This window comes from Podarcis gaigeae (assembly GCF_964106915.1).
Source record: "Podarcis gaigeae genome assembly, chromosome: 1".
In the NCBI taxonomy this organism is placed as follows: domain Eukaryota; kingdom Metazoa; phylum Chordata; class Lepidosauria; order Squamata; family Lacertidae; genus Podarcis; species Podarcis gaigeae.
Window position 1 is genome coordinate 48054815 of NC_139678.1, and position 27539 is coordinate 48082353.

Consider the following 27539-nt stretch of genomic DNA (forward strand, 5'->3'; position numbering starts at 1 on the left):
CCTTGCTTCTTAGAGTAAGGCAGCAAACTGCTTGAAACAACTTAACTCTAAGCATGAATGAATTTGCTGTTTGTACTTTACAAGACTGGCTTCCCTTACCTCAATGCATGTTTGTTTATATGTATCTTTGGTTTATTAGCCGATGCTGCAGGGAAACTGATTTGCATATTTTATTATAACAATGCAGAATAGGAAGCCAAGTCTACCACGGTACATTGGTACCTCGGGTTAAGTACTTAATTCGTTCCGGAGGTCCGTACTTAACCTGAAACTGTTCTTAACCTGAAGCACCACTTTAGCTAATGGGGCCTCCTGCTGCTGCCGCACCGCCGGAGCACAATTTCTGTTCTCATCCTGAAGCAAAGTTCTTAACCCGAGGTAATATTTCTGGGTTAGCAGAGTCTGTAACCTGAAGCGTATGTAACCCGAGATACCACTGTATATGTAAACGATAATATCAGTAAAATCTTCCTCTTTCATAAAAGCAGTGATTTCTGCTGAAATTAAATCACATTAATATAAATGAAGGAAACCCTATATTAAAACAGCTTTCCCTTTAGGCTAGAAACGCAGGGAAAAACTGAAAACTTTTACTGTATATGCCATGGCAGGGGTAGGCAACCTAAAGCCCATGGGCCACAAGCGTCCCACAGGGGTCGTTTAACCAGCCCATGAGCTGCCCCCAAACTGAGCCGCCCGCTTGGCGAGCCCCCGCAGGCTGCGCTAAACCAGCGCGGCACGGGGACTCACTTCCGCAGCGCCAGAAATTGCGGGCGTGCACACATGAGAGCAATCCGGCCCTCTGAGGGATCTCTGCTGGAGTGAACCGGCCCAGGCAAGGTAAATCCTGTGCTATGGCAACCCATCTCAATGTTAGAGTTTCATAATGATCTCTGATGGAAGGAGCAATGAGATTCTCTAAACTTTTCTATTATCGACATAAAAAACTAACCACATTTAAGTCCTGCCCTTCTTATAAGGAACTCAAGGTGCCCTGCTTTTCAGTCTGGGTTCCTTCCTATGTTTATGGCCATGCTGGTCAACCAGAAGTTACGAAGATGTGTTGATCTAGTAATCCCATCCTTGGCTTTGCAGCTACATTAAAGCACTGCTACATTAGGTATGGAAGTACCCCTAATTCTAGTATGCAAGAAAGAGGCCAGAAAGTTGTCTGCAGAACAGAGTTCAACTGGGTTACTTTTAGTCAAGGCCATCCAGACATTGCTTTCTGAGGCAATAAACTTACACCAATATTGTTATTGCTCATAATAATACTGTAATGATAATTTTTAAAATTTATATCCCGCCTGTCTAGCTGGGTTTCCCCAGCCACTCTAGGCGGCTTACAACACATTTAAAAACACAACAAAACATCAAACATAAAAAAGCAAAATATCCTATACAAGCCACAAACAAACCAATAAATCAATATAAGTCAACAACAACAATAATAATCTTATACTAACCTGGCATTCTCTAAGTTGTGTGTGTGTGTATTTATAAATTTATTACTTGTCTCTCACCACAAAGTCCCAGGGTAGATTACAACAATATACAATAAACACAAGTAAAAGAGTTCTAAATAAAAATAAAACAGTATAAAATAAAACAGATTAAATGGTACAGATTTTGGACTTCAACACCCCATTCGTCCCAGGAAACATGGATATAGACCTGAGGGTCCTTGGAGATTGGAGGAGACTGCTTGACCTCATCAATTTAATGTGACAAATATTTCTTTCGGATGTGCCCTCATCCAACCCGTATATGCCACACCACATAAGCTTCTAAGTTTGGAGGCCTCCCTCTCTCTTTCTGTGATGTTGAAATCAAGGAAAGAAAGAGTAATCATGTGAAACTGATTAGACAAGGTAAGCCTATTTGATATTATCATTTCAAAATGTGTTAAGCAGCTCTTAGGATTCCCTTTGGATAGCCTGGGATGAGCTGAGTACAGCTGGGTTTAGAGAACAAAATAGCCAAGCCCATAGCTTAAACCAGGGATAGCCAACATGAAGCCCTCCTGATGTTCATTTAATCCACAAAGTTGGAAGGGAAGCTGATGGGAGTTGTAGTCCAACAACATTTGGAGGACATAATGTTGGCTACTCCTGGTTTAAACTTTCTGCGCCAGCGTTCTGCCCCATTGCTGATCAAATCTTAAGGGGCCTTGCCTGGGAAATGCTTGTGTTTTCATTACAGTGCCACAGCAAAATCAGAATAGCAGTCAAGATTTCTAAATGATAGTACCCAATTAGAATGTGTATGTAGACATTTATAAAATGAAGATAATTGGGTTAAGTAGTCTACCTTGGGGAATTTGACACATCTGCCTGGTTCCACCCATTCAGAATCACTGCATATAAATTACCTCACTCTAGCAAATAATTACTCTCCTCACATTCTCTTCTCCCTCTCTGTCCTTCTCAGACCCTCAGCAACCTCTTTTATGATGACTACTTCCAAATCTGCCTTCCATCTTGGCTATGTATACTTGAAGGAGCGTCTGCACCCCCACTGTTCTGCCCGGACTCTGAGGTCCAGCTCTGAGGGCCTTCTGGCAGTTCCCTCATTGTGAGAAGTGAAGTTACAGGGAACCAGGCAGAGGGCCTTCTCAGTAGTGGCACCTGCCCTGTGGAATGTCCTCCCTTCAGATGTGAAGAAATAAACAACTATACAGTATGACATTTAGAAGACATCTATAGGCAGCCCTGTTTAGGGAAGCTTTTAATGACTAATGTTTTAATGTATTTTTAATCATTTATTTACCGGTATTTATTATACATACATACATACATACATACATACATACATACATACACCAGAGCTTCTTTTTGCCCTTATAGTGTTATGGGGCCAAACAGTCATAAGGGACATCATTAGCATGTTATAAGGTATTCCCATTTAAGTGCCTGCCCTTGAGATAATAATATGCCTTTCTCCAGGAGGTTTTTTGGTGGGTTCCACAACTTTGGAATTCCCTTCCCAAGCAAATCCAGGAGGCATTTTCTGTGAATTCATTTGGGCACCAGATTATTATTATTATTTAACTTAACACAGCTGTTCTGTTCTGAAACTACTATAGTTTCAATTATAGTAGTTTTAATTTATTGTCCATTTTAGTGTTTTAATTTGTATAACTATATTGCTTTTTAAGTTACTGTAATTGCTTTTTAATACCTTAAAGAATTTGAGTCGCTGCAGAGTTCTGGCCATCTCTCTGCCACATGGTGATGATAAATATCCTAATTTCCCCAGTCAAACAATCTCCTCTCTATTTTTCAGTTACTGATAAAATTATTTTTATTCTCCTTTCGCCCCCCTCTCCATGATCCCAGTTGTGGGTGAGTTGTGACTCTTGCTGCCCACCTAATGCAGAGCCAGTTGTTAAAACCTGTCTTTTTCTGATCAACGTTTCTAAAATCTGACCTGGTGTAGACTGCATTTAAATATGTGATACATGTGCAGGTCAATTTTGTTCAAAGATTGTCCTCTCCATTGCAGTCCCCTGCTCCTGCCATTCCTGGTTATTTCTTTCTTGGTGCATTTGAGATGTTATCAATGATGAACTAGTCATTCCAAAGACTAGTGTTGTACAACAACTCCCTGTTTATAGTGCTAATACCACTTGAGGCTCCATATAGAGGTCCGCTTTCACTTCTAGCCCTTACCATGAGGTGGCCTTCTGCTTGTTGTATAAAAGTTCACAATCAAAGATGCTGTTTGCATCTTTGTACACAGGCCATGCTAGAGGTCACTACACGCCTCCTTAAGCAAACAGGGATCCACGCCAGCTGATAAATCATTTACAAGAAGAAGTCAGAAGCGAAGAGCTGGAGATTAAACAGGTCACTAGGTGTCCTGATGGAATGACGTGTTGGAAGAGCTGAACCAGCAGATCCTGGGACTGCAACCAATAAGTTTCCAACAAACGGACTGAAATGCACGAGAAAAGAAAAAAGCACCCTTTAGAGATTGGTTAGAAAGAAGTATTACTGCCGGCGTGGATTAGTGGCTTAGCATTGAACTCAGAAATCAAAGTTCACGTTGTTACTCAAATATGAAATCATGAGTGCATACCCTCCAAGTGTCCCTATTTTCCAGGGACAGTCCCAGAATTATGAAAACCACCCCAGCTTCTGATTTGATCCTGGAATGTCCTATTTCACCACCACCAGTGCTAAGCTCGGGGAGGATGAGTGGATGCTTGTCCTCAACGGTGGCGGCTGTGAGGGGGCATCCCATTTCTTCTCCATGGCCACCACTGCTGGCCTCCTCCATCAGGCAGCTCATAGCAGCTGCTGGAGAGTAGGTGAGGAGGAGAAGAAAAGGCAGCCACCACTGAGATCCAGCCCCACTTGGCTCCAGTATGCAGTCATGGGCAAGGGCTGTCCTGGGTGCGAAGAAAGGGGGAGCACAGAAGACTGCAAGGAGTCTTGATTTTTTTTAATGATTTGTGTGTCCACGTCTAATCTTGCCCCTTTCTAAAATGCATTTATTAGTGTGTGATTTTTGTAAATCTACAATGGAATAGAATAGAATAGAATAGAATAGAATATGGATTAATGGGTTTTTTCAAGACAGTGGAAGGTGTGCGTTCCATTGGAGTAGTGGTGGTGAAAATGCTCGTTTATGTTGTTTTACAAAAAACTGAGGGTCGAGGAGGATCATGTGTGCATGACAAAAGTCCCTATTTCCATCTGAGGAATGTTGGAGGGTATGTGAGTGGTTTGGGGAAAGTCGCTGTCTTGGAGGCTCAGAGGCCTGTATGTTAACAGGACCCCTGGTGGTGGCAGTGATGCACTATCTTTAGGCAAGCAAGCAGTGGCCTGGTATGGAATTAAACTCCTTTGCACCAGGCTGTACAGCAACCCAACAAGCAGGCCCCTTCCTTAAGGATCTTAATCAGATCTCCCCACTTGCATCTTGTCACAGTAAAAGTCAATAATATTCATGGCCGCTGTGATCCAAGCAGATGTGAAAGGTAAGTCAAGACCGATGTAGGAGGGTGTCAGCAGAAAGGAGAAAATCAAACCATTTTTGTCTCTTGTTTCCGGAACATAATTATAAACTCCCGCGATGGTTGTGAGAGTCGCTTCTTCCCCCTCCTGAGCTTGACAATGCAATGGAGAGTGGGTGGGTTGAAGGAATTTGGAGGAGTGCAGGGCAGAGGGAGAATAGGGGACACGAATGGCAGCTTCCAGAGCAACAGCTTGCAAAAAAAATGACTGTTATGAACTGAAAATATGGTAACAGCTGCTGAGCACAGTGCAACATCTTCAAAGATTTGTGCAGGCAGGGCTAGGCTCCTTAGGGGAAAGAGCTTTCAAAAGTTCGGGAGTTGGAAATGCCCTCAGGAGCAGGATTTCTTTATTTAAAAAAAAAGGGGGGGGAGAGAATTAAAATGTTCATACCTCACCCTTCCTTACAAACCAGAACCATTAAATACAATAAAAGGCTGTTAATGGTTCTCATCAAACAATGCAACCCTTCCTCTCCTGTCATAATATCCTCTCCACACAGACACACACAAAAGAAACTACAGCAAGGATCCAAAGGAGATGCTTGTAGAAAATGTTGGTTTTATCACCTGGGCAGAGTATAAAGTTAGATTACGATCACAATTAATATTATTCATGTAGTGCCAAAAATGTGCGTGGTTCTTTCCTAAGTAATCAGGGCAGGCTCTACGGTTGTGCCGCAAGGAGGGTTACAATCTAAAATCTGATACAGGAGAAGACCAGAGGGAGTGAGGGTAGCAAGGAAGGAATATGCATTTTGTTCAGCTGGCATCCAACTTGCTGCTTAGGTAGAGAGGATGAGTACATTAACTAGAGGTATCTGCTAAAATGATCAGCAGTGAGGCTTCATAAAATAATCGTAACATTTAAAATAATCAGCGCTGTATCTCAAAAATGCCATGGTGCACCCGTAGCAGCAAAATTGGCCCCACCTGCAATAAAACATGTCTCTCCCTGATTTGGTCTCTACAGCAGATGCTGTAACTCTCCCAATGGTTTGGTTTTACCCCTGAAGGCACAATCTTCCATTCCCTCCCGAGACAGACAGATGCCAACAACAAATCCTAGAACTGAGTTAATATCTTTTTGCTGAACGAGAGTAGCACACATTGCATACAAACATATATTTATTGTGTGGTTCCCGTTCCGTGAGTTGGGGGTGCAGGGGCAGGAATGGTACCCAGGGCCCCTCACCCTCAAGGGTGGAACATTCCAGTTGAGACATTGGGCCAGGGTGTAACAAGAAGGGGGCTTCAGGTAATTATGCAAGCCACCCACCCCCTGGGCCTCTGAGAATCTTTTAAAAGAGCATGTTCTTATCACAATCGAAGTGAAGGCAGTGATATTGTTGCACACCACACCAATCTGAGCAGTATGAGATTCCAGGGCTTCTGGGCGCATACCCAGGCTTCGTGTTTCCTTGAGAATGAGGCACAGCAGAGACTGTGGTTTCTTTATGGTATATGGTTTATTTACACATGTATACAAACTGAGTCTGTGATGGAGGGGCTCACAGCATTAACACCTGTGTGGCTCTGTGGCTCTGTTTCCAGCCTGCAGTTTTTGCATCCAGCTTCTAGCTCACACAACTCAACTCTCAACTCTGGCCTTATGTCTTTCTAACTAACAGACAGTTGAGGGAGGAAGGCCCACCCATTCCCCTTCTGCCACAGAGCCACTGTTACCCTAAAGGACCCATACTTAGGGGGCCGTTACCAGGCTAGCCTGGCTAGTCCAGCAATGGAATCCTTGCTGGTTCCAGTAATTAGAAGTTGCGCTCAGGCATACAGTCTACCCTGTCCCCAACTCACAACAATATGTTTCTATTCAGAAGTTTGAATTCAGGGGTTAAAATATTGAGTAGGTCTATGATTCCCATGTCTAGGATTGCCTTACAATAATTTTCTAGGGGTCCGAGGAAAAATCTAGTTGGGCAGAATCTAAGAGGAGGCTCCCTCTGTTTCTTTGGTTTTTTAAAACTAGATTTTGAACTAGTGGAGCATGTCTCACTCACTCACTCACTCCTCACATTTTGCTTCATTCCCTCCACCTCCCCAATTTTCTAATAGGCTATTCATCTCCTCTTTTTTTAAAAATAGAAAATGAGGTTTTAAAATGTTGGACTCAATGGTATATTTCCACATATTTCCTCCCCCACATGCCATGTTTATTATGTCTCAGTAGAAATGGCGATGGGCCTTCCTTGAATAATGGCTTTTTACAGCCAAGGCCCTTCATGAATGACAACCCAGACAATTGTTATTCTGAGTAGCTTGTACGTGCAGTGCTAAATGTAGTAACTTTGATACAAGTCTGGGTGAAGGATTTATGGTTTGTTTTCTGTTTTAATTAAAGGAGCACTGAAGCATCCTGCTAGAGTTAAGAGGGTGATACGGACTTTGGATGGAGATCTAAAGGAAAAAGTATGTCATTTCTGTTTCTTGAATGTGCCCCTTTAATTGTAATCGGCCACAAGCCAGGTAACCTATTAAACCCTTTGCCCCTTGCACTGCAAGAGGATAAGAGCATGTAAAATCCAGTAACTCTTTAACTAGGAGACCAAGCATTACTTCAGTTCAACAACAAATACTCTTTTGTTTCTTTGGCTCAAAGTTGCCGACCAGAGTATCTGCTTCACAGCCCAATGTACCTGAAAGAGCATTAGCTCTGCCAAAGAGAGACCGAGATACAACCTACCTCTTCCCCTTGCTTGGTGACCCTTCCTCTGGAGATCCTTGTACTCAACTTGTATTTCTTACTTGTCCCTCACAAGACAAAAATACAAACAATACCGAGTTTCTCATCTCCAGATTTTGGAGTGTTTTCAGCAGCCCTTATGGCTTAGCTAACATAACCCTGTGGGGTGCTGGAATATAGCCCTTTTCGGCCCTTGAGTCTGAAGTGTTTGGTCAGTGGAGATTAAAAATTTGGATGAATTCTCTCAGAAAAGGAAATGAGAGTGGAAATAGCCGCAGTTTGCATGTTCAGTTTGCATGTATTTGTAACGTCAAATACAAGAGGAATTCACTATCTTTCTTTTTTTTAAAGTCCACAAATGCCTCCTAAGCTGATGCTCTAAACCACTACACTGATAAACTAGCCTGCTTCCCCCCATTCTTTAACTTTGCACACGCACCCTGAAAAAAGTGCTGTGGACAGCCATGTATGCCGCAGCTCCAGAGACAAGGAAGTGACTGAGACTGAAGCTGGCCTAGGGCTGTGAAGCCAGAGCCATATATGAGAAAATAAGGGTGGAATCGGGTTCAGGTTTGGGTTAAGCTCTATTTAACTAGATGTGACTTAGTTTTGAGCAGAAATGTATAGAACTGTGCTGCAAATCACTCGTTTGCATATCACTCAAGAATTATACTCTTGTCTCCTCTTTTAAGATACCCATCTTAGATAAGAGGAACAACTTTCTTCCCTCTTTTCTCCTCTCTGTTTAGAAATAACTCTAGTTTGTTGTTGTTGTTCAGCTTGTTGGCTTTCCCCTTTCTTATTCCAGGAATCATTGCAGGGATTGGGGGAAGATGAGCTAGAGGCATTGCACACTGCTTTAGACCATTCTCTTTCCTCACCTTTCCCACTGAGCCTCTTGGGCTTGCCGATTAGAAGGTCAGTGGTTCGAATCCCCACAACGAGGTGAGCTCCCATTGCTCTGTCCCAGCTTCTGCCAACCTAGCAGTTTGAAAGCATACCAGTGCAAGTAGAGGTACTGCTGTGGCGGGAAGGTAAACGGCACTCCATGCGCTCTGGCTTCCGTCAGCCACATGACTCTGAAAGCTGTCTGTGGGCAAACGCCGGCTCCCTCGGCCTGAAAGCGAGATGAGCGCCGCAACCCCGTGCTCACCTTTGACTGGACTTAACCATCCAGGAGTCCTTTACCTTTTTACCTTACTACCAATACAACACCAGGTCCCATAGATCCTTCCAAAACAAGAGGCTGCTGGGAGGGAAAGTCTGGCTAGCCAACGTGGTAGCTTCTAGTTGTTGCTGGACTCCACATCCCTTTAGCCCAAGCCATCCGGGCCAGTAGTCAGGGATGATAGGAGTTGTAGTCCAACAACATCTGGAGGGCATAGCTGTCAATGTTTCCCTTTTTTTAAAGGGAAATTCCTTTATTCAGAATAGGATTCCTCACAAGAAAAGGGAAAAGTTGACAGCTATGCTGGAGGGCACCACGGTGGCTGTCCCTGTTGTAATATGTTCCATATGTTCTCCAGGTGGCTTACAAAACAGTAAAATATATGCATAACAGAAAATTAACATAGCATTCCAAATCAAAATAAAAGTGTCAGTAATAATCATGACTGTCAAAGATTTTTTAAAAAATCATTTAAGGTGCAGGGTTTTTTTAAAACAGGCAGGCATAGCAACCAGGAAGCAAGCTGAATTGGGAACGCAATAGGCTGGGGATGGATGGAAGTTCTTTTTGCACCAAAATACCAACAAAAATATCCTCCTAAGCCTGCTGTTTGCACTGGGTATAAAGGTCTCATGGATGCCAAATTGTCCTCATCTCTGCTTAGAACAGTGGTTTGACCAAAGCTGCCTAATGTCTTCACGACTTGAAGTTAGATTTGAACTAGGGACTTCCCACTCAAAGCCACTACACAACATCATCTCTCAAACACTGACTAGATTATCTCACTGATAACAAGGAGAGTTCTGATTTTAGCCTGCATACATCAACCAGACACATGCATGTTAAAAGTATTTGCCTACGACTGTAGAAATACATGGGTCTCATATTTGAAACAGAACGACTATGGATTTCCAGAGGTATTTTCAGATATGTAAAACTTCCCCGCATGTTGGAAATCTGCTTACAGCAGCAAATACATGAGAACCTAACGATGAAAGAGAATGGAACTGTTTCACTCACACTGTGAGTCAAAATGAGAAAGCACACAGAACTGTGGAAAGTGAAGAAGGTGTTCAATAAAGTTATTTGAATCATTAAAAAAAGGACTTAGTGTGTGAAAAATTAAAAACAAAACAAAGCACTAGACCTAAACAAGACGTGAGATGGCTGCTGTGTTAAGTTTCTTGAGAACAAGATCTGAATAAGGGAATATCAGGGTAGGTCCCTCTTCTGTTCATCTAAGCTTGCAAGTTATCCAGAACTCTTCGTTGGGCTACCTCACCTGCTTACTTACATCTTTACAAAACATTTGCCTCCAGCAAGTTCCAGTTATATCAACAGGATTTACTTCCAGGTCATAATGTTGTAAGCTCTGGGTGCCAGCTACTTTCTAATTTTGCCTGATAAGGGATTCTGTGCAGGATCAAAGTTCCCATTCTCTTACCACCCCTTTTGTATATTGTGGATAGCGTTCAACATAGCACTAAATCTCTCAGAGATTTCTCCTTGCATAATGGAACTTTCTCTATTATTATTATTATTATTATTATTATTATTATTATTATTATTATAACTGCCCTTCAACTGAAGATCACAGGGTGGGTCACAACATAAAAACACACCTCTCTTCCCTCATGCACCCCCTAAATCTGTTTGTGGGGGTCCTCCAACCCTCCAGAGCAGATTGGGGGGGGGGGTATGCAGTGGGAGAAGAGAAGGGAACTTCCTGTTTCACTAATAGTAAACCAATGAAGCACACAACTGTTTCATTGAACACTGCTCATAATTCATTAAATCTAATATATGTTTTTTAAAATTAAAATAGAGGGCCAGTTCAATACATGGTGGTCTTCGCCCAGCAGATGCAGAAGCAACTATGTGTCTCCTTTGACAACTATAGAATCCATTATTCTGACTTTTCTTGTCAAAATTAGGCTTGTTTGCAAAGAGTAGTAAGGCCAACTCAGTTTGTATAGGTGCTATTTTGGTTAGCTGAGAGCTCACCCATAGGTTCAAATATATATAGCAATGTAGTCAGGAGACTATGGAAACTTCAGGGTAGAATTGTCTCTTTTCCATTCTTATCTCATTGGCATCCAATAGCAAGCCAGGTAGAATCTTCCACACAAAGGAATAGGCAAATCTGTCAATTTGGTTTCTCTTAGTTTTTCATTTTTCCATTCTTAAGTTCAGTTCCACATCAGCCTGAAAATTATTAAGAAATAAGTCCTAATGAAAATTCAGTGTTTTAGCGTGAATTTATCCTACTATACACATATTTGTGCAATTCTGCCTACTATACACATTTTGGCAATTTTCACTATGCATCTTTATACACACTTCATTCCAGTACATGCATTTTTGAACACGTTACTTGGCTAGAGAACTGCTTTGCAAAATTCGGATAAGTGAATTTAAATAGCTGTGTTACTGTTTGTGCATTGTTTTGGAAAGTACAGATTAGGCAGATGAATTGAATTTGTTTCCCTACACTGTCACCCCTTGGAAAGACATCCATCAGGGACTGATTTGAATGAGGCACATGCTTAGACATCATATGCAGATGTCTGGTCATGACTATACCATCCTATTGAAAAAGCATAATAAGCATTTGAAAAATAAACCCACTTTGCCAAATCCCCACATACTGAACTGACTGTAGTTACTAGCCCCAAGTTAAGCATATTATGTTCTATGAATAAGGCATGTTCATGTTATACTGAGTACTGGAACCAAGGGTGATTCTGGGACAAACTTTTTACAGTGTTTGAAAGCAAGAATATATTATATTACCATATAATCCAAGGCATTCTCCCTGCAGAAAAACACAAAAAGTTATTTAATGAACTCTGACCGAAGAATTTAAACATGGCACCATAAGCTCAGGTTTCGCTTCCTAAAAGAGAAACCAAATACAGAAGTGAAGACTTTTGAAATAAAACACAGGCTTATGATGGGAGGAGCAGAGTTGTAGCCACATCCTGACTGGTCATGCTGTTTATAACCGGTGAAAGTCCCTCTAAAATTAACCTCTCACTGACATAACCCAAGCGTTATTAATTTTGCAACTTCAATAACTGACATTCCTTCTCCCTTCTTCCCGGTTGCTTTTCTTATCTAGAGTCACAGAAAGGGAATACGCTTTCTCACCTGGTCTGTCATTCTTTTTGCATAAATCATATGTCACATTGACACACAGGAGACACTATAATACACAAAACACATGTTGCTATAGATCCAGCTGGTAGTAAATAAGAGCTCCAAGAATGTTTAGAGTTTTATGACACAGAAGCACACTTGGTTATATGCCAATGGTTTAAAAACAGGGGGGGGGTTATTATTGTTATTAAATATCTTATCAAAAAATCACTCAGTTGCAGATTTTAAAGAAATTCTGAAAATATAAGGGCCCACTTTCTGAAAGGAGCCCAGCGGTTTCCATGTCTAAATTCTCTTACGAAACTGACAGTGGAGTAAAGGCACATAAGTAGTGTTATGTACTGAAGTTCTCACCCTGGGCCAGCAGGGGGATACTGTAGATAGTTATGCAAATGAAGGATCGAAAGTGACGTTCAGTGATTGGATAGTTTTAGAAAGTTGTTACAGTAACGTGGTAATAGAGTTCTATATAAGCAGGCTGACTGAGCCCTTCAGTTCAGTTCTGTCCTGGCCTGTGAATAAATAAGAGCTGTTTGAAGAATTGCTGTGTCGTCTGATATGTTCACTCACAACTTAACATGCGGTGCTTCCACTGATAATGCAGATCAACATTCACTTTAGGAGGGAACCAATTTGGCAGTTTAAGACTTCTCAGAGGGGGATCAGCATACCACTGGCCTTCCACAGTGTCAGTAGCAAACGGCAAACCTCCGGATGTTGCTCCCAGTGAACTTCCAGTGCAGCCCTTCCGCCAGGGATGAAAGGAGAAACAGACTCTTAATTCCTGGGCTTGGCATTTGAGCAGCTGCGGCTGCAGGAATAGGAACTGGAGAACTGGAGCAGGGACACACATGGTTCAAGGGATGGTAGGATGCCAGGTCTTGAGCCAGCCCAGATTTAGGATAACCTCTTCTTTGGCAGGGCATCTGTTCGCTTCACACGACAAAATCCATCTAGTGAAGCTTTCTCCATCAAATTCTTGCTTTTTTGTGTAGACATTAAAGACATAGCAGAAAAGTTAGTACCCTTACACTAGGCATATCCAAAGTCCAGCTCAGGGGCCAAATCCAGCCCCCTGGGCAATTTAATCCGGGCCCCCCCCAACAATTCTGAGTGCCTGCTGTTCGGCTTGTTCTGCCCAGGAGTCAACGCATCGGCGGAAAGCTGTAACTCTCCAGCATTGACCCTTGAAACTGCCCACCTGTGCCCTGTTCTGTTTTCTGGCTGCTGACCGGCTTGCGCAGGCATCCTGCATGCGGCTCTCTATCGTGGCCATTGTGCAGCTCGCTCTCCTGCCTGCCTACGGGCTCTTGCAGGGGCTCACCGTGCGGGTTGCTTTCATGCTCACAGGCACTCTCACCTGTTTATCTACCCCTCAACAACTTTGGGGTAAAATCCTAAAAAAAAGCCGTCCACTCACACAACATTGGATATCAGCTATGGGTACCAGTGCTTCTCCCACCCTCTTCATCCTACATTTTGAAACATCTAAAAGAATGAGGAGTAGATCAATTCTAAGAAATATAAAGAAATTAATGAGCTCTTCATCATCATTTTGCTCAGGCCTTGATGAGAAAATTGCACTGAATCCAAAGCTTGATTGCTTCAGATCCCTGTGAAAGCTTGGTTACTTTCTCAATAAACACATGGTTGAGTTTCAAGAAGAGAAAGTCTCTGTCTCACATGGAAACGTAACTTGAAAAGTACTACTATTCACTGGGGACTTGAGTTTATTTCTGTGCAAATGTGTGCAGGAAATACATACCCAAACAGTGGCTGCAGGAGGAAGTCTAAGCCAAAAACTCCACTGCAAACAATTGCCCATTGTACAGGTGAACTATTTGAAATGAACTCTGTGAATCTGAAGTCATTCAGCGTCTTCTTAAGCTTTGAGAGAGAACTCTTGTCACTGGGTTTTCAGCGTGCCATAAAGAAAGAGACAAAACAGGTCCAACCTGGTCTATCTTGTGTGATCTGTGAGTCATTCTTGTAAATCTTATTAGTCTGCTTCAAAAGACTCTTAACATCTAATAATGAACAACAAAGAAGGGGAAGGAAAGCAGCAGAACACACCATCTTCTCTGCTCTCACTTATCATGAGCTCATTTTGTCCTGGTTATCAATTATACCGCCAGAAGTTCAGCCTCCATTTAATTGACTTGATTCAGCTTTCTTAACATAGGTCTGCAAGATGCCTTATCAGTGGTCTCACCTAGCAACTGTTTCCCAGCAAAGAAAATATGCCCTCCCTGACTAACACTTCTCTGTGGATTGAAGTACACCTGATAATTTTAATTAGCCGGTTTAGAAAATGCTGAACTCTCTTGATGCACCGCTTAGGCACTCCCCTGCTTCCTCCAGGGGTCAGCCAAGCCAATGGACTGGGCTGAACATGAAGGTGAATCTGTAACCTTTTGGCGATGAGGAAGTCAAGCTGGCCGGTCACACAGCTTGGGTCTTCCTGCCTGTGGCTTACAAGGTTGCAACCCAGAAATCCCACCTGCCTCTTTAACAACTCAGCAGTCACAAAAAGAGGATGCAGCTGCGGCTTCCCCTCCCACAGTGCCATGGCGCATCCTCCTACCTGCAACTAGAGCAAGGAGGACTCTGGTTTTGCCTCACAGCAGGGAGGGGTGGTACCGCAGCTGCATCCTCTTCTGCTGCATTGAAATCTTTAAAGCGACAGGCAGATCTCCAGTTTACAAGCTGCCACCCTATGACAGGCTGTCTTCCAGCTTCTCTTAAGCGGTCCATGAAAATTATGCCTTAGAAAAAGGTGATTCACCTTCAATATACTCATCTGCTCTCTAGCCAGACTATGAGAGGGCTACTTTGCTTTTATGAGCTGGGTAAAAAGAATAAATCCCACTAGACACAGCTTCTGTAAAAGCTGAAGCATTGCAATACAGCAAACCAAATGCAGCCCACCCTCTTGAGAAACATCATGCTGTTGCTGCCTGCCTGGGACTGTAAAAACAAAGAAGGGGGAAAGGGCAGATCACAGTACCTTGGCTCATTGGTGAATCACAGGCCTTGCGTTTCCTTTCAATGTTTTTCTTCTTCTGGCTTTCACCAATTCCTTTCATCTTCTTCTGTATGCCTTATCTTGCGAGGCAGAGCCAGGTTAATCTATTTTACACTGCAAAACTAAAAATACAAAATGTTCTCAAGTTTTGCAGTCACTTTTGCACAACAACAGGCCTCTGTCGGTGTAAAATGAGAACGTTCATTTTAAGCACATCAGCAGATTGTATCGCTTTAGATAGAGCACGTTGTATTACAACTCTTAACTACTTCCATTTCTTTATCTCAATTCTGTGCCTACAGCATTCTTGCTGAATAATCACAAATGTACATTCAAACGTAGAGGTCCTGACAACATACAAGCATTCAAAAGCAGTTGTGTGTTTTTTTTTTTTTAAAAACCTATAACACACATTCCCTGTAACATTACTTATAATTTGTGTTTGCCATCATGGAGTTCATCTTCTTACAGAGTGCGTTACACACTTTTTCAACTCTTTGCTGATCTACGATGACAACAGATAATAATCATAGGGTTGTTTGGCTGAATAAAATCTGAAAGCCAGTTCTTGCACTAGAACAAAATCCTATTTTAACCCACCAAGATACCATGATGCCCTGTATCTAACGTTCACCACACTTGAGGTTATACATCTCAAACTATGTGTCTTAAAATGTAAAGCAGACCAAGAATTGCCAGGGCAGGTGTGAGCTCTATCGCCACCTCTCTCTGCTAAGTTTTTGGGAGTTACGTAGTCATCATGCAGGGAATTGACAACCTAGGCTTTTGCTATCAGTGCACTGCAAGCAACTGTTGATATGCACCCACCAATGAAGCGTACAGAGTTCTGTCTGCCGCATGCAGCTTCTCCAGTGACCCTTCCTATGTGTCAGACAGGGCCATAGGCATCCTTGCCACCTTCTCAAGCCCCCTCCCTTTTCTACCCCAAAAAGCCCATTGTGGGATGCTACTGTGCCACCTCAAGGCTTTCGACCTGGCATCTCACTGCCATGCTGTAGGGTTCAGGGCTGCTTTCCAGCTTTGGAGGAAGGAACTGATCCTGAGGCAAAGGCCTGGTGGCTGCTCTGGGGGCCTGGTGCTGGATTCTACACTCTGCTGCAGGCTATCAGCAGAGCATCATGCCAGGGCGTATGCCAGCTTCCACGAGTTGTTTAGCCTAACCTACATACGCCTGCACAAAACGGTGCATTTCTGGTACACTGCCAATGTTTTGTTCTGGGCCATGGGTATTAATGCCTTGCGTACATAACTACTATTTTACTCTCCGATGAAAACAAACCCAGTCAAAGTTATTGCCAGACACCTTTTTCTCATATAGCCACCCAACCCTTATTACAATAACAATAATTACTATTACATACTCCCTTGTTATTATGCACGGGAACAGGTAGCTTTTTTCCCACACATTAGTAGCTTTGCAGGGCTCCCATGAGTCACTTGGGAGTCTTTCTCAATGTCCCAGGACTAATTGTATGTGTTCTCTTGAAAGTTGCAGCTACATTAAAGTAAGAGGTGCAGATAACACATCTCTTACATCATATGTCTCCATCATTTTAATGTGGCTTGTGTCTGGCTTAGTCACCCACTTGTGCCATGGGCTACACAAACAGAATACACATGGGCTATGTATCGGGGCAACCCACCCGTAGCCAAATATTAAAATGAAGATGGAGATCTTGGCTTTTTGCCAGTGTGTGCAGACATTTTCACCCCGAGTAAATTGAATGGGCATGAAGCAACTTGTTTGTGGGCATTGGCCATGCCGTGTGTCTTTTCAGTAATGGCATTGCACAAATGAGGGTACAGAATGGAGCATCCTGAGAATTACAGCTTTTGTTATTAACAAAAATTTAGAAGGGAGTCTCCAGGATCCTTAAAGCTGCAAAAACAGGTTTCAGTGCATGTGAGCAACACCTGGTGAAAAATCAGAGATCATGATGGGTGAATCATAGCACATTGAAAGATACCATTAAGCCACTCTCCATCCATTCATTCATGCAGGGAAGAAAATGACTGCCCAGACTCTATTAAGCCATAAGCATTTCCTTAATCTGTCTCTCTTAAAATACTGTACCAAGGTTTCATCTTGAGAAGAGGGCATGCATACAATAAATAAATTATGAAGGAGTAGTACAAACCCAAGTTCTATGCATCTGCAAGTAGTTCTCTTTCTAAACAGAGTAAATTTGGTTTAATTTGGACAGGGTTTCATAAGGCTCCTCTCTGATCTCACAGCTTCCTCACTGCCAATTGTCAAAATCCTGCTCCAAATCCTGAAGGCAGTTCTAGACCTAGTAAAATATATTTGAAAATATTTAAAGATTGGCAAAAGTGACAAGTTATTTCACTTGCCTTATTGGAAATTGCTGCAACGTTCTTGCTGATGTTTTAAAGAAGGCCTCTTGCTGGCAAGGAGATCTAGTGTGGAAAATTTCGGCACAAGCAGGATACAATTTTCTCAGGATGGAATGTCCTATGGCACCATAAAGCCACTGCTGCATTATAGGTTTATGAATATAGGCTCAAATTTATATCCTGCCTCTTCTCCGAGGAACTCAGCTCAGCATATTTGGAATAATCCTATTTCATCCTCACGACAACTTCATCCTTTTTATAATTTTTGCTCAGTTGTATTTCATGGAGGAATGGGTGATCAAGTGATAAATGAGTGGAAGAGCTCAAAATTACTACCACTATCTTACTGACTTTTCTAACACAACTGCACAGCTTGATTTTACCAAACATTGTTAGCTTGCTTGGAGCTTTGCAGTGAATTTTGGGGCCTGAGTATGATAAACTTTCTGGGTTTGGGCAAAGCATTTTTAATGTTGTTTCCAATATTGCTAGTCACCCTCAGAACTCAAACCCAGCTCTGGTTCTTCTGTCACAAAGCACCAATCTAAACCCTCCCTTCATACAGGGGTCATCAACCTAAGGCCTGGGGGCCGGATACGGCCCAATCGCCTTCTCAGTCCAGCCCACAGACAGTCCGTGAATCAGCATGTTTTTACATGAGTAGAATGTGTCCCTTTATTTAAAATGCATCTCTGGGTTATTTGTGGGACCTGCCGGGTGTTTTTACATGAGTAGAATGTGTGCTTTTATCTAAAATGCATTTCTGGGTTATTTGTGGGGCATAGGATTCATTCCCCCCCCCCAAAAAAAAATAATAGTCCGGCCCACCACATGGTCTGAGGGATGATGGACTGGCCCACGGCTGAAAAAGGTTACTGACCCCTGCTTTATACATAAAGATATAACTGCCATGTTGCTTGCCACAACCCATTAGAAATTTCCTTCCATTAGAAAGGCTGAAAAGAACCAGTTCTGATAGGATGGCAAGGGAAAATTTGGGACCTGGCTCTTTCCAAGCATCTACCACAACACACAAGGACTGTTCAAGGCCAAAGAAAACATGCTCATTTTTATACGATATGGTCCCCATGACGTAAACAGAAGTGATGTTAATGTAAGACCTTAGGCCACCCTGTCCTGACATTGTTGTGTTGCTTGGAGTTTTCCACTGAGTTTGGGGACCTGAGTGAGAGCCCTTCCACACATAAGCTGTAGAGTAGCCTACAAATAGCTTATAGCCATGTTGGCAACACACCCAAGCAGATGGTCATGCAGCTGTGTGAAGCATGGATGGAGTTGTCGTTTTCAGCATCCCTCTGAGTTTCTCATTTTTCAAAACTTAGGTTCAGTTTGGTGTATTTCTGCATCAGTTTGCAATTTTAAAAAGGGTAATCAAAAAAGTTTATCAGCATTTTAGTATTTATTTCTCCTAATAAACACATTTTTGTAAACAATTTTGCACAAAATAATTCATTTTATTGTTTATTTCCAGTAATATTTGCATTTTTATGCACACTTGCCCTGAATATATGCTTTCTGAAGACTTTATTGTTGTTGCTGGAAAACTGCGTTATGACATCTGGAGAAGCACAAAATTCAAAAGGTACATGTATTTTTAGTTTGTTTATTGTTTCAGGAAGTGTGAATTTATCCCCTCACCCTGTCTGCTGTAGAATCATAGTGAGACCTACAAAAGTAGGGGAGTAAGTTCATTGGCAACAGCTCTGTGTCCCCTAATCACTCCTCCTCGCTCGCCATACTGAGATGATCTCAACACTCGGAAGTGCACTTGTTGAAAAGCAAAAAACAGAAGGTGGCGCTGGAGGAATTGAGCTTGTGCCACACCTTCAATCTGTTTCTTTTTCTAAGATGACCTATTTTATTGTTATTGTGGATTATCAAAAGCACTTACTGCAGCCCTGTGAACTTGTGTAGGGCTTGACAAACAGATAAGACAAGCTCCCTGCCCTTTAGCTTTTATGGTATAAGTAAGGGCAAGACAAACACAAGATAACACATGGGGACAACAACACTGGCAGAGCAGGGTGTAAGGATTATTAGCAGAGAGGGAAAGGGTGTGTTTTGAGGAGAGAACCGGAGAGGGGGCGGTTATGAGATGAAGATATCAGAACTAGTGGCGCAGCTATACAGCCACTAACACATTTGCAAAGCTCAGCAGTCTCTGGTATGATTTCAAATTGGATGGGAGACTGCATGCTGAGATTCCTGCATTGCAGGGGGTTGGACTACATGAGCCTTGAGGTCTCTTCCAACTCTACAATTCTATGATTTTATGAACTGCAGGAGGCACAGAGCAGGATTCCTCAGAATTGCCCGTCTTATGCTCAATGGAGTGGGTGTAAAAATGCATAAGCACTTCAGAGTTGGGAAAGTGCAACACTTTATTTAGTATATAACACTTCACAGATATCCACAGGAAAAGGAAAAGATAAGCCTTTGCTCCCCAAATTACAGCCTAATTTTGACAGCCAGGAAGACAACTGTGAAAGCTGCATATGACAAAGGCAACCAGAAATGTGTAGGACAAGTTGCATGTCTTGGGCATGTGAGCCAGGTGGGAGGGATTGGTCTGTATGCATGACCTTCCCACCTCTCTTCTCAGGCCTAGGTCATACATGATTTTGTGGTCATTCTACCAGCACAGCAGCAGTGTATCCCTGGACCCAGCAAAAAGTAATATCGTGAGCTTGGGGTGTTACGTTGTGTGCCAAACCCCTCTAATCCCTGGATCCAGCAAGTGTTAAAAACTAATCAAGCCTCCAAATTCCTGGAATAGCCAAGATAGCTTCCTGGTTAGGTGAGGGGAGATTAAGGGACTTGATGTGAGTGGGACACCCCTCCCACAACAGAAAAAGACAGAGTTGAAAGCAGAGAATTGGAGTGATGTGAGCTAGAGGAACAACATAAAACTGGAAGACAGGGAGACAGAGCAATGTTTGATGTTTGCTTGAATCCAAAGGTGCAGCTATGGGAGAAACAAGACCTTTTGGGGATGCTGTGAACTCCTCCATCACAGGCTTAGGTTGTATATATGTATAAATAAACCATATATCATAAAGACACCAGAGTCTCCACTGTGTCTCATTTCCAAAAGGAAACACAAACCCTGGGTACCCCTGGAATCTCACACCACTCAGAGATTGGGGTGACATGAACAGTTAGTATAGGATTGCTCAGTAGGAGAATTCTAAAAAACAGAGGTACCCTGGCCAACTCTTGATTATTTAATGTGCTATTGTTGTTGCTCATTATACAATATGACATGGAATGAGGCAGAGGCTTGGATTTGAAGTACAGTGGTACCTCGGGTTACAAACACTTTGGGTTAGAGACTCTGCTAAACTGGAAGTAGTACCTCGGGTTAAGAACTTTACCTCAGGAGGAGAATAGAAATCGTGTGGCGGTGGCACGGCAGGCCCCATTAGCTAAAGTGGTACCTCAGATTTCAGGTTAAGAACGGACCTCGGGATTGAATTAAGTTCATAACCAGAGTTGCAATTGTAGCCCAGAGTACCTAAAGACCTCAAACTGGACTTGCCCCCATGTTCTGAACACCCGACTTTGCAAAGTTGCCAAATTCAGCTTGCAGAATTCTACAGACACTCTCTTGCCTTGCCTTCCATCCGCCTTTCCATTCTACACACCTTTATTACAAGAGCACATCAGCTTGGTGCAACAACAGCTGCCCCCACAAAGCCAGAACACACAGGCACAAGGAGATTAGAGGGGAGACCTCTATTTTAAAGGAGCCCCCCCTTCAGCTAGTGTGATTACCACAACTCATGAGTTTTGCTTTTCCTGTTTTTAAATATCCCGCCATCCTTTCAAGCTTTTGCAGGAGAAGACGTTCACCTACCTGCCTACTTTGGTTGCTGGTCCAAACAACCTTGCAGCTATACTCTGATGCAGTTCCACAGGCATTATTCTGACCCAGCCTTGGGCCACTTTCAGGTGGGCCTCTGTGCCACATCCTGCCCAGTGCCTCATCATTTGACTGCTCCATCCCCATGCCAAACAATTTAAGCCTTTTGGTTAGGCTGATGCCATTTCTTTTAAAAAAATATGCTGTGCATATACATGTCCCTTTGAAAACAAGAGACGCACACAGTTTCCTCAGAGCAGCAATAGCAACAGCAAAAAAGGATGAATTGATGGCTGGCTTTTTGCCACCATTAGACTTTCTCCTTAAACTGAGGAGGGGTGAAACAAACTGGAATGCAAGTTATTGACATGGTTCCCTTCCAAATGTCTGATAAGAGAGGTAAAAGGAGGAGGGGGGAATCCACTACCAACTGTGTGTAAATTTATGGCAAAGAAATGAGTGGTGGAGAACTGTCCTTCAGACAGAATGCATCCGCTCACAGGTGATACAAAAAAATAAATCCACTTTTCTACATCAGCATCCTTCAATGCAAATGTTATTAAAACAGCATTTCTGTCTTTTATGCATACATACCAAAAGTGTGTGAGAGAGACTAAAATGTGTTTTAAGTGGAACGTGTGAAATAAGTCTTGGGATTTATTAGTTTCTAGTTGGTCCCAGATATAAGACTCTGAAGATGACAGGAAAGATCTAAGTGTCTCCCTTTTGAAATAAAAAGAGCATTCTCTTGGGAACACACATGCCATTGGGAAATAATGATAGATGCAACATGTGCAGTTAGATGTAAGACTGTATTGCAATCTGTTCAGTTCACTGGTTACAGGAGGAGAAGCAGCCTAATGGGTAATTACTGTGGGTTTGGCTTTTGCAGGATTAAGCTAAAATGAAGCTGGAAACGTTCTCATAGGTACTTTCCATCAGTGATTTGCTAACTGAAGAAACAGCATGAGAATTAATGGAGATACATATAGGAAAGACACAGTAGAAGTGGGGTCTGGGGGATTGAATTGTAGAAATTAGTGTGGATTGTTAAAATATTGAGTTAATATCCAAAGAAAACTGGCTTAGGAAGCATTTTGATACAGAAAATGAGAGGCTCTTCTGTGCTATTTGCAAGAGAGAGGATGGTGGAAAGTAAAAGCACTGCAAAACAGACTTTTTTGATGCTACATCAGCCTACTTCCTCTTCAGCAGCCAAAGAAGTGGTTATTGGTAAAAACAAGTTGAAAAGTTAGTTCAACATCCTACTCTATAGACACATTACACATTACTTGCATTTATATTTCCAGTGGAAATATACGTTCTGTTTATGTACAGGACAGCATATCAAAATGACACCACCGTATTTTCCAGTTATCTTGAGACTGCTACCACCACAGTGAGTTTCACAATACTGCTATATTACCCCTTGCCCAGGAAATCAAAGTATTCAGCAACCATTACAGTGTTTCACAAAATAACTGAACCCAAAGTGCTTCATGTACATTTGCCTTGATCCAACAGGAGGTGACAGAGGAGACACAAACAGGTGCTGCGTGTCATTTCCCTCAGGCTAAGGAGATCAGCTATCTGTTTGAGGTACAAGCAGTCAATCAGATTCACTTCCCTCTTTCCTAGAATGAATGATGCTACTGATGACAATGCGACAGGGGCTGCATATGCATTGCCCAAGTACTTTCATGTCCAGGAAATCTTCATGCACCGCTTATTTGTAAACCTTTTGCTTCCTGTTATTGGGACAAACATCTTTATAATCATTACAACAACCCTGTAAGAGAAGCCAGTGTAATTGTTCACATTTTATGGAGGGGTGGGTGCTGAGATTGAAGGAACTGTGGCTTGTCTAAAGCTGCCTTATGAGTTCACAACTTAGGCGAGATTAGAACAAGGTGTTTCATGCTCCCTGTGCTAAGTCGCTCTGTTACCCCAACCTACATTATGGAATATGGTTGTATGGCCTGGTCTGGAGAAGGGGATCTGTTTTTTGGTGACTGGACAGTACTATGCTGTTGGATTGCTAGGTTGAGTAATGTGGGACTGTTTTAAAATGTTATATATTTATTTTATTGCTGTGCTTTATGTGAACCACCTTGGGGAGAATTTCATTCCTGAGAAGCAATATAGAAAATAATTAAATAAAAGTATATGAGCTAGGGCAGGTATAGGCAAACTCGGCCCTCCAGATGTTTTTGAGACTACAATTCCCATCATCCCTGGCCACTGGTCCTGTTACCTAGGGATGATGGGAGTTGTAGTCCCAAAAACATGTGGAGAGCCGAGTTTGCCTATGCCTGAGCTAGGGCCTTACAGTTTCTGAGAAACTGTTTGACCCTCTTATAAGCAGCTGGCTCAAGAGCACAACTTGTTATGAAGTTATGTAATCTTATCTCATTCTCGTTACTCTTGTATTACTCATAGGTATAAAGTCAAGAGATTACAGCTCATAATGCTTGTCTCGTGCTGTCTAAGGATTCCTGCAAAGTAATGGTATTGCCTACTCAGGCTTCCTGCTAACAATATGTACAGGTACACACTCCCGCCTATAAATGTTTGCACACTAAGCTGCCAATAATCTTTCCTCCACGGCCCTCCTCCTTCAATACTTTTTTCACATCTACTAGCTTTACCTAACAGTGCATGTAAAAAAGTAATGAGTTCCAGTTTGACTCATGCTGGTAAATTCATACTGGTGTGACGCAACGGAAGTACAGCTAACATAAGAGGCGATGTTTGTTTTTCTTTAGGGCACATACTCTTTTGAAGACGATTGGCCATCTTACAAAGATGATGGGCAGTGGCATGGAAAAAAGAGGGAACCTGATTGGCTAGGGATAAATGAAGCAATATTTACCTAACCCTGAAAAACAAAAAGGAAACAAGAGGGGACTTCCAGACCGTTGCTATTTTAAATCAACAGTGGGATTCAGTTGCAAACTGGGAAATTCAGGTTGTGCAACTGTAGTTGGTTGGGAGGTCTTCCAAAATAAACCCACTTTTTTGCAATAAGGAAAGTGAAGAAGGAATGCACTGGAAAGTGTGGGATAACGTTTCTTTGACAAAAAAGATTTCTCCACACATCCTCTTGTCCCCTGCCTAGAAAGCAGGGGTCCAAGAGGTTTTCCACTTGTCCCTTACTTTCAAGGCATGGGTCCAAGCAGTTTTTCATTCGTTCAACTGCTTTCCCCTGGGAATACCTGCTGTTTACCACTGAATCGGAATAAAAGTCAATCTGCAGAAAAACTGCTTGACGTTTGTTTCGATTCAGCAGTAAACAGTGGGCTTTTCCAGGGGAATGCAGTGGGACAAGCAGATGTATAGACAAGCCCCATGTCATGTAACCTCCCTGGAAACAAATCAGGGTGAATGCTCAATAAACAGGTGGTCTGGAAAAGCCCTACAAGTTCTAGTGTGACATAGAATACATTAAAAGCCACTATGCTGGGCCCATGTAATGTATTAAACTAAGGCATCCACATGTTTCCACCTGTGGGGTAAACAGCAGCTGGGAGTGTTGATTTTAATTGGGAAAACAGTGGACTGTGGTCCCAGGCCAGTTTCTCCCCCTCCAGTGGTCACACACACACACACACACACACACACACCCCATCCTGACTGTGGATATCCCTTATGGTGACAGGTTGTGCTCTCATGTGTATTCCTGTTCCATTAAGATATGCCTGGTCAGATCAGCCTGCTAGTACCTAGACACAAAGCCTTGTGGGACTACAGATGTATCCCTAGGAAATCATTGCAGCAAATCATACGAAATGTTTTTAAAATAGTAAATATAATTTGACTAACCTATTAAGATCGAATGTGACTGGTTCGTCATTCTTGTGTATACACACAATATTCATTTTAGTGAGATTTAGTTAGCCACATTATACCTGGTCAGGTAATCTGTCCATCTAGTTTATTATCTCCTCAGAGCCCAGGCAGAGGCCTTTTCAAATCTTCTGCTACTTTCCAGTGGTACCTTGGGTTACAGACGCTTCAGGTTACAGACTCCACTAACCCAGAAATAGTACCTCGGGTTAAGAACTTTGCTTCAGGATGAGAATAGAAATCACGCGGCGGAGGCAGCAGGAGGCACCATTAGCTAAAGTGGTACCTCAGGTTAAGAATAGTTTCAGGTTAAGAACAGACCTCCAGAACGAATTAAGTTCTTAACCCGAGGTACCACTATACTGTATATCATTTTAACTGGAGACCTAAGGCAAAGAACCTGAGACATCCTAGATGCAAGGCTCTGGGAGCTTTGCCAGCAAGCAGCTTTGCCTTTTTTTGTTGCCCTGCCCTCTTATTCTAAACTGATCTTGACAGGCAGAGATAGGCTAATAAAAACCTAGGCTCAAATCGTTTTAGTGGTGAAGTAATTATCTGTTCCAGCTTCCTCCTTTGAATTTAGCAACTGTTGGAAAGTCCCTGCAACGATAGCTCTAAACTAATGATTAAAATAGCTTATAATTATATATTAAAAAGGTTCTGAGCCCAAGAACAAGCATGGGCCACAGGGCCACAAAACAATGGCAGAAGAGAACCTGCTCCAGTTGTTCCATTTACTCTCACTTTCAGCAACAGAATACAGCAGCTTAAAAAAAAAGAAGAAGAAAACTGGCTGTCTCTTTAAATACAGGAAACGTGCGTTGCTCACATTCTTTGCTCTCTCTCTCATCTTTTGGTTATCTTTGGCTGATCAGCGAGGTTAAGGGAAAGGGAAGATGAGTTTCAAGCCGTGTTGCCGAAGTAGCACAGGCGACAATGAATATACATATACAGAGTGAGTCATGCTGGCTGACTACACTTGTAAGCAGTGCAGTGCCAATGCCAGTTCACATGAGTTGGCATAAGAACATAAGAGGAGCCTGCTGGGTCAGGCCAATGGCCCATCTAGCCCAGTATCCTGTTCTCAGTGTGGCCGACCAAATGCCACTATGGTTGTAGTGCAGGTGGAAGGAGACTGTAAGCACACTTCAGAAACGTGCAAGGCTGAGTGTGTCCTCCAGTTGTGTTCACATAAGTAACTGTTTATGTAGATGGCTAACCAGTGGCCTGTTAGATGTTGTTAGACTACAACTCCCATCAGCCCCAGCCACCATGTTCAATGATCAGGGATGATGGGAGTTGTAATCCAACATCTAGAGGGCCAGAGTTTCTCCATCTGTGGTTTACGTATAAACAGTAGCATCTATGTTCCTTAGAACTTAATCTGTTCCAGGAGTCCATTTGACTCCCAAAACCATTTGAAAACCAAGACATGGCTTCCAAGTGGTTGCAGGAGCTTCCTGCACTAAATCGGAAGCCGTGGAAGCTGCGTCGGATGCTTGACTTCTGAAAAATGTTTGCAAACCAGAACACTTACTTCCGGGTTTGCTGCATTTGGGAGCCGATTTGTTCCAGAGCCAAGCCGTTCCGAGTACCAAGGTACCACTGTATTGTGATTATACAGCATTAATTTAGCCAAGCTATGAGTATGGGAGCCCCTCCCCCCAATACTTATCCTATGGGGGCCACAAGAAAATATGAAGCATCCAAGGAAGAGCCTTGTGACGGACCACAAACAATTGCAAAAATAAACTGAGGAGGCAGGGAGATGTGGTGGTGTGTAGAATTTGACCGAGGCACATTTGTTGGAATCCCTATTTGTTTAATTTCAAATCTGTACGGTTACCACAGCTGAGGCCTCTTGGAAGTTTAGCACATTTTGCAAGCCAGAGCTAACTCACAAGGAAAATCCATAGCATTCATTCCGATTTACTTCTGAGTAAACTTTTTGTTTAAGGTTTGAGCACAAGTTTGTAAAACAGAGTTGAGTGGCCATCTGTCACGCATGGATTCTTCAGTTGAGTTTCCTGGGTTGGACTATGTTATGTACTGAGTTGAATATGATCCAAAATGATTTGTCCGCAGAAGCCACCCAATCCAGCTCCAGGTGGAAGTGAATCCACAACCTGCTTGGCCTACAGGAGAATCCCGGAATTAGCCAATCACGTGCAGCCTATTGTGTAAATAATGTATATAAAGCAGATATTGTGGGGGAACTTCCATTCCTCCTCACCAGTATGTGCTGAACAAACAGCATGAAATCCACTCTCGACTCCGAGTATATTTCAGACTAGATGTCCCTTCGGGCTCCCTTTCCAACTGTATGATTCTATGAACACGTAGGCTTCACATTCAAGCTGCAGG

General features: G+C 42.6%; 2 long non-coding RNA genes across 4 annotated transcripts; one reads left to right on the plus strand and one right to left on the minus strand.

Annotated features, from left to right (window-relative positions):
- Positions 1-18924, minus strand: LOC310848818. 2 transcript variants are annotated; one of them, XR_014566630.1, is made up of 7 exons: positions 18702-18924; positions 15053-15192; positions 13811-13954; positions 12027-12091; positions 4081-4298; positions 451-3936; positions 1-222 (listed from the first exon to the last, which is right to left on the minus strand). It is a non-coding gene; the product is annotated as an uncharacterized lncRNA (long non-coding RNA). The 2 variants fall into 2 exon arrangements; XR_014566629.1 differs by lacking the exon at positions 4081-4298 and having other exon boundaries at positions 12037-12091.
- Positions 4296-23508, plus strand: LOC310848843. 2 transcript variants are annotated; one of them, XR_014566655.1, is made up of 4 exons: positions 4296-7444; positions 18939-19049; positions 22668-22728; positions 22854-23508. It is a non-coding gene; the product is annotated as an uncharacterized lncRNA (long non-coding RNA). The 2 variants fall into 2 exon arrangements; XR_014566654.1 differs by having other exon boundaries at positions 22668-23508.
- The last annotated feature ends 4031 nt before the right edge of the window (positions 23509-27539 follow it).